Source organism: Petaurus breviceps, unplaced genomic scaffold, assembly GCF_028583685.1.
Source record: "Petaurus breviceps papuanus isolate PSGF00001 unplaced genomic scaffold, PetGlider_PUasm1.0 90865, whole genome shotgun sequence".
NCBI classification, from domain to species: Eukaryota; Metazoa; Chordata; class Mammalia; order Diprotodontia; family Petauridae; genus Petaurus; species Petaurus breviceps.
In genome coordinates this window covers 4,227,205-4,237,138 of record NW_027187367.1, presented here as the reverse complement: position 1 = coordinate 4,237,138, position 9,934 = coordinate 4,227,205, and the positions used below count along the sequence as shown (strand labels likewise).

Genomic DNA, 9,934 nt, shown 5'->3' with positions numbered 1-9,934 from the left:
ATATATATATATATATATATATATATATATATATATATATATATATACACACATATTTATTTCTATTCCCTTCAACTATTTTCATACTGAGAAAAGTTTCATCAGTTACAATTATTGTTTTTCCATGTAGGAATGTTAATAGTTCAACTTGGATAAGTTCCTTATGATTTCTTTTCCCTGTTTACCTTCTCATGCTTCTCTTGCTTCTTGTATCTGAATGTCAAATTTTCTATTCAATTCTGGTTTTTTCATCAAGAATGCTTGAAAGTCCTTTATTCCACTGAATGACCATATTTTCCCCTGAAGCATGATACTCAGTTTTGCTGGGTAGGTGATACTTGGTTTTAATCCCAGTTCCTTTGACCTCCAAAATATCACATTCTAAGCACTTTGATCCCTCAGTGTAGAAGCTGCCAGATCCTGAGTTATCCTGATTGTGTTTCCACAGTATTCAAATTGTTTCTTCCTGGCTGCTTGTAATATTCTCTCCTTGATCTGGGAATTCTGGGACCTGGCTATAATATTCCTAGGAGTTTTCTTTTAGGGATCTTTTTCAGGGGGTAATCGGTGGATTCTTTCAACCTCTATTTTGCCCTCTGGTTCTAAAACATCAGGGCAGTTTTCCTTGAGAATTTCTTGGGAGGATGATTTCTAGGTTCTTTCTTTGATCATGGCTTTCAGGTAGTCCAATAATTTTTAAATGATCTCTCCTGGATCTATTTTCCAGGTCAGTGGTTTTTCCCATGAGATATTTCACATTGCCTTCTATTCTTTCATTTGTTTGGATCTGTTCAACAGCATCTTGATTTCTCATAAAGTCATTAGCTTCCATTTGCTCCAAGCAAATGAATGAAGAAGCTGCTTCCAAGGCTCTCAGTCCACAGATGGTGGGGGGATCAAGTGACTGATATGAGAGCAATTACAGGGATCTCTTTGCTGGCTCTGAGGCAGGAGTCTCTCGCTTTGTCCTGCTTTGATCTAGGTGGTAAGTCCTGGGTAGTGTTCCTGGGGTGAGGAGGAGAGCTGGTGTGTCACAGCTTGTGGCAGTGGTTAAGAGGGAATTCTCTTCACAGTTCCAAGGCAGAAAAGGGTGCTTGTAGTCACGTACAGACCAGAGCACAATCCAGGAGAGGAATAAACACCTCTCCTTTGATCATATCAAGTTGAAAGAATTGAAAATGTGCAGGTCCCTAGAAGTATCTCTGAAAACAGCTGCACAAAACTCTTGAAGTACAACTTCCACATTGGAAGCAAAATCCTACCTTAGCAAAGAGCTCAAAAGTCAAGTAATTGACTGGGAAAATGAACAAACAGTAGTTAAAAAAATTCAGAATATAGAATCTTACTTTGGTGACAAGGAAGATCCAAACATACGATCAGAAGAAAACAAAGTCAAAGCTCCTACATCCAAAGCCTCCAAAAAAAAAAATTGGTCACAGACTACAGAAGAGCTCAAAAAGGATTTTGAAAATCAAGAGAAGTAGAGGGGAAAAAATGGGAAAAGAAATGAGAGTGATAAAAGAAAATAATGAAAAACAAGTCAACAGCTTGCTAAAGGAGAACCAGAAAAATGCTGAAGAAAATTATACCTTAAAAAATAGACTAAAGCAAATGGTAAAAGAAGTCCAAAAAGCCAATAAGGAGAAGAATACCCTAAAAAAGCAGAATTGGACAAATGGAAAAGGAGTCCAAATCCGGCCTCAGACATTTAACACAAAAACTAGCCATGCGACCTTGGGCAAGTCACTTAACCCCAATTGCTCTCCAAAAAGCAAAAAAAAAAAAAAAGAGTCCAACAGCTCACTGAAGAAAATAATTGTTTCAAAATTAAAATGGAGCAAATGGAGGCTAATGACTTTATGAGAAATCAAGATATTATAAAACAGAACCTAAAGAATGAAAAAAATAGAAGACAGTGTGAAATATCTCATTGTAAAAACAACTGACCTGGAAAATAGACCCAGGAGAGATAATTTAAAAATTATTGGACTACCTGAAAGCCATGATCAAAAAAAGAACCTAGACATAATCTTTCAAAAAATTATCAAGGAAAACTGCCCTTTTATCCAAGAATCAGAGGGTAAAATAGAAATTGAAAGAATCCACCAATCATCTCCTGAAAGAGATCCCAAAAGGAAAATTCCTAGGAATATTGTAGCCAAGTTCCGGAGTTCCCAGGTCAAGGAGAAAATATTGCAAGAAGCCAGAAAGAAACAATTCAAGTATTATGAAAACACAATCAGTATAACACAAGATTTAGCAGCTGCGACATTAAGGGATTGAAAGGCTTGGAATATGATATTCCAGAGGTCAAAGGAGCTAGGATTCTTGATGAAAAGACTAGAGTTGAATAGAAAATTTGACTTCCAAATACAAGAATCAAGACAAGCATGAAAAGGCAAATGGGAATGAGAAATCATACTTATTCAATTTGAACTGTTTACATTTCTACATGGAAAGATTATATTTGTAACTCATGAGACTTCTCAGTTTTAGGGTAATTGGAGGGAACATATACATACATATACAAACGTGGTACAGGGTGAGTTGAAATATGAAGGGATGATATTTTAAAAATAAAATTAAGGGGTGAGGAATGTACTGGGAGAAGGAGAAAGGGAGAGGTAGAATAGGGTAAATTATCTCACATAGAAGAAGCAAGAAAAAACATTTACAATGGAAGAGAAGGGGAATGTGAGAGGTAATGAGTGAACTTGACTCTCATTCGATGTGGCTTAATGAGGAAATAATATACACATTCAATTTGGTGTGAAAATCTCTTACCCTACAGGAAAGGGGGGGGGGGATGATAGCAGATAGAAAGAAGGGCAAATGGGAGGAGGGGGTAATCAGAAGCAAACACTTTAGAGGAGGGACAGGGTCAAAGGAGAAAATAGAATAAATGGGTGGTGGGATAGGATGGAAGGAAATATAGTTGGTCTTTCACAATATGACTGGTATAGAAGCGTTTTACATGACTACACCTGTATAACCTATATAAAATCGCTTGCCTTCTCAATGAGGGTGAGTGGGAAGGGAAAGGAGAGAATGTGGAACTCAAAGTTTTAAAAATGAATGTTAAAAACTGTTTTTACGTGCAACTGGGAAATAAGAAGGAAAGGGGATGGGGGAGGTGTGTGATAGAAGGGAGATTGGGGGAAGGGATAATCAGAATGCACATTGTCTTGGGGTGGGGGGGAGGGAAGAGATGGGGAGAAAATTTGGAACTCAAAATATTATGGAAGTGCATGTTCAAAACTAAACATAAATTAACTAATAAAAAAAAGGGGAGCTAAATATAAGAGTATTGGAATACAGGTAAGAGAGAAAAAAGGAATTCTTCCCACTGTCCAAAAGCTCTGACAGCTGTAAACAGGAGGAAGCTGCAGCTATTCCCACTGCTCACTACTAAGTTGCAGGAACAACCTAGATTCATCTGATAAAAACTATGAGACAAAGAAGCAAATGGTTTACACAATTCATGATTTTGTTTTGTTTACAAAAATACTAAAAGAGGCAAAAACCCCACAAGGCTTCTATTTATCCTACAATTCAAATTTCATTCTATTAAAAAAAAAATTCGGAGTGGTCTAGAGGCTTAAATGAACATCTTAGGTCCTCCCAACATCAGTTAAGAAATTTAGAGTACAGGTAGCTAGGTGGCACAGTGAATAGAGCACTGACCCTATATTTACAATTCACAATAACCCTGTGAGGAAGGCAGGGCAGTTATTATGCCCACTTAGGAGATAATCAAACTGAGACTCCAGGAGAGGGGCTTGTTTAAAGTTATCCCACTAGAAAATGTCAGAGATCAGAGATGAGACAAGAACACAGTTCTCCATTGAAATCTAGGCCTCCTTTTTTGATTGTTACCTCCCTCTCCTTAATATCTTCAGTTTCTTATTCTCTACTCCTATATGAGAGGAACTTTGACTTCACACCCTCATTCCCTTCCAACCTTGTTTAGTCAAAGATGTAACAGGACCTACAACTGCTCACCTATTGGAGTGTTCATCATTTAGCACCGAAAGTCTACATGGAACATGTAAATGAGGAAGTTTGAGTGTAACTGTAAGTAGCCTATGGGCTCTGTCAGTATGTCAATCCAGGAGAGTTTCCACCCTGAAAGTGTCCAGATTCTCAGGAAACAGTGGTGAAGGTGGTTAGGAGACTGAGGAGGTGCCATAGCATAACAGAAAGATATACCATGTGTATATAATGCAGACTTTAAGGAAGGTTTAGAATCCTCAAAACCCAGTACGGTTATCCCTTCTACATCATTGGGATTAGGGGCTGGAGTCCCACATTCAGGAAAATCTATGTAAAATGTTTTGGTCCTCCCTTTGACTGGAGAAGAAGTTTGAATTATGGTATTAAAAGATAAAATATGTTGATATTATACAATACTTTTTATATATTTTAAATATACATTTCTGATTATCTGAACTTTTTCTATGTTGTTTTTGACTTCCACAAAACTCCAAAATTCCCATTTAATTTCTTATGCTGACCTGTGATATATAGAAACTGGGAAATGGAGAACTCACAAGACAATAAATTGAGTTAGCTTTCTTGAAGGGAGACAGTCACCAAATAAGGATGATGGGTAGCCCACTGAAGGGCAGTCTGCTGAAATCTCTGATGGACACAGGGCAGTGTGCTGGAGCCCTCTCTCCAAATAAATAAAGTCAGGTGAGTCTTTGTAGGGTTCTTATCAGGGTCTAGCAGAATCAGGGAGCAAGGAGTTTGGACATGGGTACTGGTTCATTCATGCTAATGGAAGGAGAGAAGACCCTTAGGGAACTAGAGGCTAGTTGATATGCAAACTTCTAGTGTTGCAGTTTAAACCCAGGGAGGCCAAAAACTGTTGCAGTGGGGCCTTTGCCCACCCAAAAACTGTTGGGGTTTCACGATGTGTTGTGGTGGAACCGTCTCAAAGAATTCAGAGTCAGACTACCTCTAATCCAAGTATAGGCATTTATTGAGATTGACTCCTCTCATGAAGCAGGCTAAATTCCAAGAGGAACCAGCAACTTCAGAGAAAGCAAGATGGATTTTTATAGGATAAAGATACAATTACATAACAGAAATCATGAATATTTAAAAGGCAGGAGGGGTTTGTTAAAGGTAATGGAGGAGGGGTCCCATCTATGGTTTGGTGGTTAAACATTCTCCTCATGCTGCCCTCCAACTGGCTAGCTATTACGGTCCTGTTTTGGACTAGATGGATGATGTGATTGTGATTGAATACAAGAACACACCTGTTTCTGTGGGAATGGGTCTGGAGCAGTGACTAGGTAGAGGCAGTAGCTGGGTTCCCATCACATGGACACACCTGCTGTTTCTGTGGCAACTAAGAGTTCAGGGACACACCTGTTGTTACAGTGAGCAGTGAGGCATATAAGAAGTTAGGACATTGGCAGGGGGGATTGGGAGGGGGGCCTGGGTAAGTACAGTGGGTTTGCTGTTCAGTGGGGCCAGGCCTATAATGAAGTTAGAATATTGGGGCTGGGGGCAACTTTATAAGCATTCTGCTGATCTTACTCTGATAGTTTGATTCTTGGCTTCTGAATTTTCCTGTTTTCTCCATTTAATAAAGATGGCTATTCCCTAGCTATGTATTACTGTCTTGTGATAGAGGGGTTTGCATAGCTCAATGAAACTAGGGGGGATTATCCAAGACAGACATTTTATACTAGCTGTGTCACAGTGAAGAGTTCCGACAAAAGGTTGTCCACTGGAGAAAGAAATGGCAAACTGCTCCTGTATCTTTGCCAAGAAAATCCTACGGACAGTTCTGAAATCAGATGAACCTTAGGAATCATTGCTAATACTATAGCTGATGGAGGTGATGGAATTCCAGTTTACCTATTTAAAATCCTAAAAGATGATGCTACTAAAGTGTTGTACTCAATATGCCAGCAAATTTGAAAAACACAACAGTTGCCACTGGATTGGAAAAGATCAGTTTATGTCTCAGTCCTAAATGCCAAAGACCGTTCAAATTACCAAAGAATTGTGCCCACTTCATGCCAGCAAAGTTATGCTTAAGATACTCCAAGCTAGGTTTCAGCAATATTTGAACTGAGAATTACCAGCAAGGAAGGCTAGTTTTCAAAAAGTCAGAGGAACTAGAGACCAAATTGCCAACATTTGCTGCATTATGGAGAAAGCAAGGGAGTTACAGAAAAACATCTACTTCTGATTCATTGACTACACTAAAGCCTTTGCTTGGATCACAACAAAATGTGGCAAGTCCTTAAAGAGATGCGAGTACTAGATCATCTTACTTATCTCCTGAGGAACCTGTAAGTAGGCTAAGAGGCAACAGTTAGAACTGAACATGGAAAAACTGATTAGTTTAAGATTGGAAAAGGAGTGTGACAGGATTGTATATTGTCACCTTATTTAACTTATACTCTGAGTACATTATGCAAAATGCCAGGCTGGATGAATCAAAAGCTGGAGAAAGATCATTGCAGGTGGTGACTGCAGGCTTGAAATGAAAAAAACTCTTGCTCCTTGGAAGGAAAGACTAAAAAGCAAAGATATCACCTTGCCAACAAAGGTCCAAAGAGTAAGAAGTGTGGTTTTTCCCAGTAACAATACATGACTATGAGAATTAGACTATAAGGAAAGCTGAGCACCTCAGAATCAATCCTTTTGAATTGTAGTGTTGGAGAAGACTTTTGAGAGTCCCTTGGAGAGCAAAGAGGCCGAATCAGTCAATACTCAAATAAATTAATTCAGGCTATTTACTAAATAGTCAAACACTGAAGCTGAAGCCTAAACATTTTGGTCACGTGAGAAGATGGGGCTCATTGGAAAAGACCCTGATGTTAGGAAAGATTGAAAAGAAAAGGAAAAAGGGGAAGAGAGAAGATAAGATGGATAGATGGTATCATGGAAACAAGGAATGTGAACTTGGACTAACTTCTGGAGATAGTGGAAGATAGGAGGGTCTGGCATGCTAAGGACAATGGAGCCACGAATTTTTTCTTTTTTTGAGGGTGGAAGGCAAGGCAATTGGGGTTAAGTGAGTTGCCCAAGGTCACACAGCTAGTGAGTATGTCAAGTGTCTGAGACAAGATTTGAACTCAGGTCCTCCTGACTCCAGGGTTGGTGTTCTATTCACTGTGCCTCCTAGCTGCCCCTACCTGACAGATCTTATCAAGGAAGCCTGTAGCTGGTATAAAACCCAAGTGCCCACTTTGGCTAGGAGCCAGTTTCATAAGATGGTTATAAACCCACCCTGGAATAACTGTTTTAGCCAGCCCTACCACTACCACCACCACCACAGAATAAGTCCCTGAATTTCTCTATTTGCATGCCCCTGATCTCTGTGATGATAGCAATGTTGAGTTGCATCCTATACCTTAGGGATGAACCAGAATATTTGTCAGCTAACTTTCCCTGTGGCATCAATCCAGAATTTCCCCTACACACTCCCTTTCTCCTTCTCTTGTATATAGGGATGATGGCTTAGTGGAAATTACAAGCTCATTAGGGAGGCATGGTGGCAACAATAGAGAAATGGGAGAAAAATGAGGGCATGATTGAGGTCATCTCTGGTGTTGTCAGAGGCTCCATAGTCCAGGCATCCAAGAGGTTAGCTCCTGGCTGGTTCCTGCAGGAGGCCAGGGTGCTGGAGCTATCTGTGAAGTGTTTCAAGGCAATTTCCACAGCAGAAGGGGGTCGGGATGGGGGGGAAGTGTTGTCAACAAACTTCTCTGCCTAGCAACCGGAAGATTTAAAAAAAATCCCTCATCTCATAGGGCTTTCTTTTAGCCCGTAGCACTGGCAGAAGTGAAAAACTCATCATGACATTATTCTTCCCCGTAGTCTGAGGAGTCATCAATATTCTGTAATTGGTGTAGTTGGGAAGTATTGTAGATCAGGGAGAGTCTGTCTCCAGTGCTAGGAGCCAGAGAAATAACAGATAAAGGTGGGGAAGCAGAGGTCAGGTGTTTGGGGGTGGGACTGGGAATTTATCATAAACTCTCAGAAGTGCTATCTATCCTAAACAAATGGAATGCTGTATAGAAGTGTGGGTGTCAGTTTCATCTTAGGAGGACTCTGGCTGGCAGGGTCCTCTTGCAATCAATAATCTCCAACTCAGCCTCCTGCCCTTCCAGAGAATTTTAGGCCCAAGACCAGTCAGTAAACTGAGAAGGATGGGTTAACTTTGGGTGTGGATGGAAAGAAAAGTTTTATGGGCCTGAGGGAATGTGTGGATGATCACAATTTGCAATTCTTGGAAAGGCTTCTTGGGAAGCTTCAAAGCTCCTGAGTCAATCACCAAGTTACTCTTATCTCTGAGGCAAGACTATAGTGCTGCCCCTGGAATCTGGGAACCAATATGGACTATGTCCTTTCCTTGGGATTTTGGGAGGTTAATATCTCAGACATCTGCTGTAAACTCATTTGCTGAGCTGAGCCTGGCTTGCCATTTCACAGATCGAAGTACCTAAGGTAAAGGAGTTAGCTCCATTAAATTTAATAGAGGAGATGCCACCCATTAAGTTAAACAGCCCCTCAGTCAAGGCTGACTAAGCTTCCTTCTGAGATTCTCAAATTTGGAAGTACATTGCTGTCAGCTTCCTGTATTCCAGTTATTCAGGAAGGAGGGTATGAAAAGGGAATAACTCCTGTACTATGGAGATGTCCTGGTGTACATAGCCCATTTTTCAGGCACAGCTTCCACCAGATCAGGAAATTGAGGTTGCTGTGCCTAGCCTCTCAATTTTTTTTTCCTCACCCAAGAACAATGGATATGGAATTCTGTTCAGAGCTCAGAAACTTCTGTCTGCCACAATCCTTCCAGTTTCTGTGAGAGCAAGGTAAACAGCCGAAATCTGCCAACACAGCAGCCACAGAGAGCTTTAACAGCAGGAACCCATAGGTGTGAAATCAATCAATCAATCAACATTTATTAAGCAGGCAGCCCTCCTGCAGCTGGTTAGCTTCATTAGTTTTCACCAATGGAATCATAAGTTACAGTATATAGAAAAATTTTGACTGCTGTAGATAAGTTAATTTACCTTGGTCCACATAGATGATGAGATTAGCTGAAGTATTGCCAGAGTCAGTTCAGCATTAAGGGAGGGAGGCTTTGAAGGAAATTGTGGGAGAGAAGAGGTATTAGGCTGCCTACCAAACTGAAGGTCTACTGAGCCATTGTGCTGACTTCATTATTGTATGCCCTGTGAAACCTGAACAGTCTACTAGTGCCATGTCAGAAAATTGAACTACTTCCATCTGAAGTGTCTAATTAAGATTCTGGAGTTTACCTGGCAAGATAAGGTAGCAGACACTGAGATCCTATCTCAAGCTGAACTGCCAAACATTTAAACACTGCTGCAGAGAATGCAACTCCCAATGGTCTGACCCCCATTGCTAGAATGCTAAACTTACATTTACCTAAAAAACTATTTTATGGAGAAGTTGAACAAGGCAATCCCTTATATGGTGCATAAGAAGCAGTACAAGGATACTCTCAAAGTCTCTATGAACAAGCCTTAAAAAGGCCATTATGTATTTCTATATTCGTGTGTGTGTTCAGAGGAAGGAAATAAGAATTTTTATAGGGCCTTCTATGAGCCAGGAATAATGTTAAGTGCTTTACAAATACATCTCATTTGATTCTTATAGCAAGCCTGGAATTTATTCCAATTTTATAGGTTAGGAAAGAGGTGAATTGACTTGCCCAGGGTCTTGTTATTTAGTGAATTAGTTCTGTTATGCTCTTTGTGATACTATTTGGGGTTTTCTTGACAAGAATACTGGAGTGGTTTGCCATTTCCTTCTCCAGCTCACTGTACAGATGAGGAAACTGAGACAAACAGGAGGAAGTGACTTGCCCAGGGTCATACAGTTAGTAAATGTCTGGGTTTACATTTGAACTCAGGTCCTTCTGACTCCAGGGCCAGCA

General features: G+C 40.1%; 2 protein-coding genes across 2 annotated transcripts in view; both read left to right on the top strand.

Moving 5' to 3' along the window:
• The window catches only part of CDSN (corneodesmosin), a 189,233-nt gene that overhangs the window by 58,249 nt on the left and 121,050 nt on the right, over nt 1–9,934 (top strand). The window lies entirely within an intron of this gene.
• The window catches only part of PSORS1C2 (psoriasis susceptibility 1 candidate 2), a 145,094-nt gene that overhangs the window by 58,249 nt on the left and 76,911 nt on the right, over nt 1–9,934 (top strand). The window lies entirely within an intron of this gene.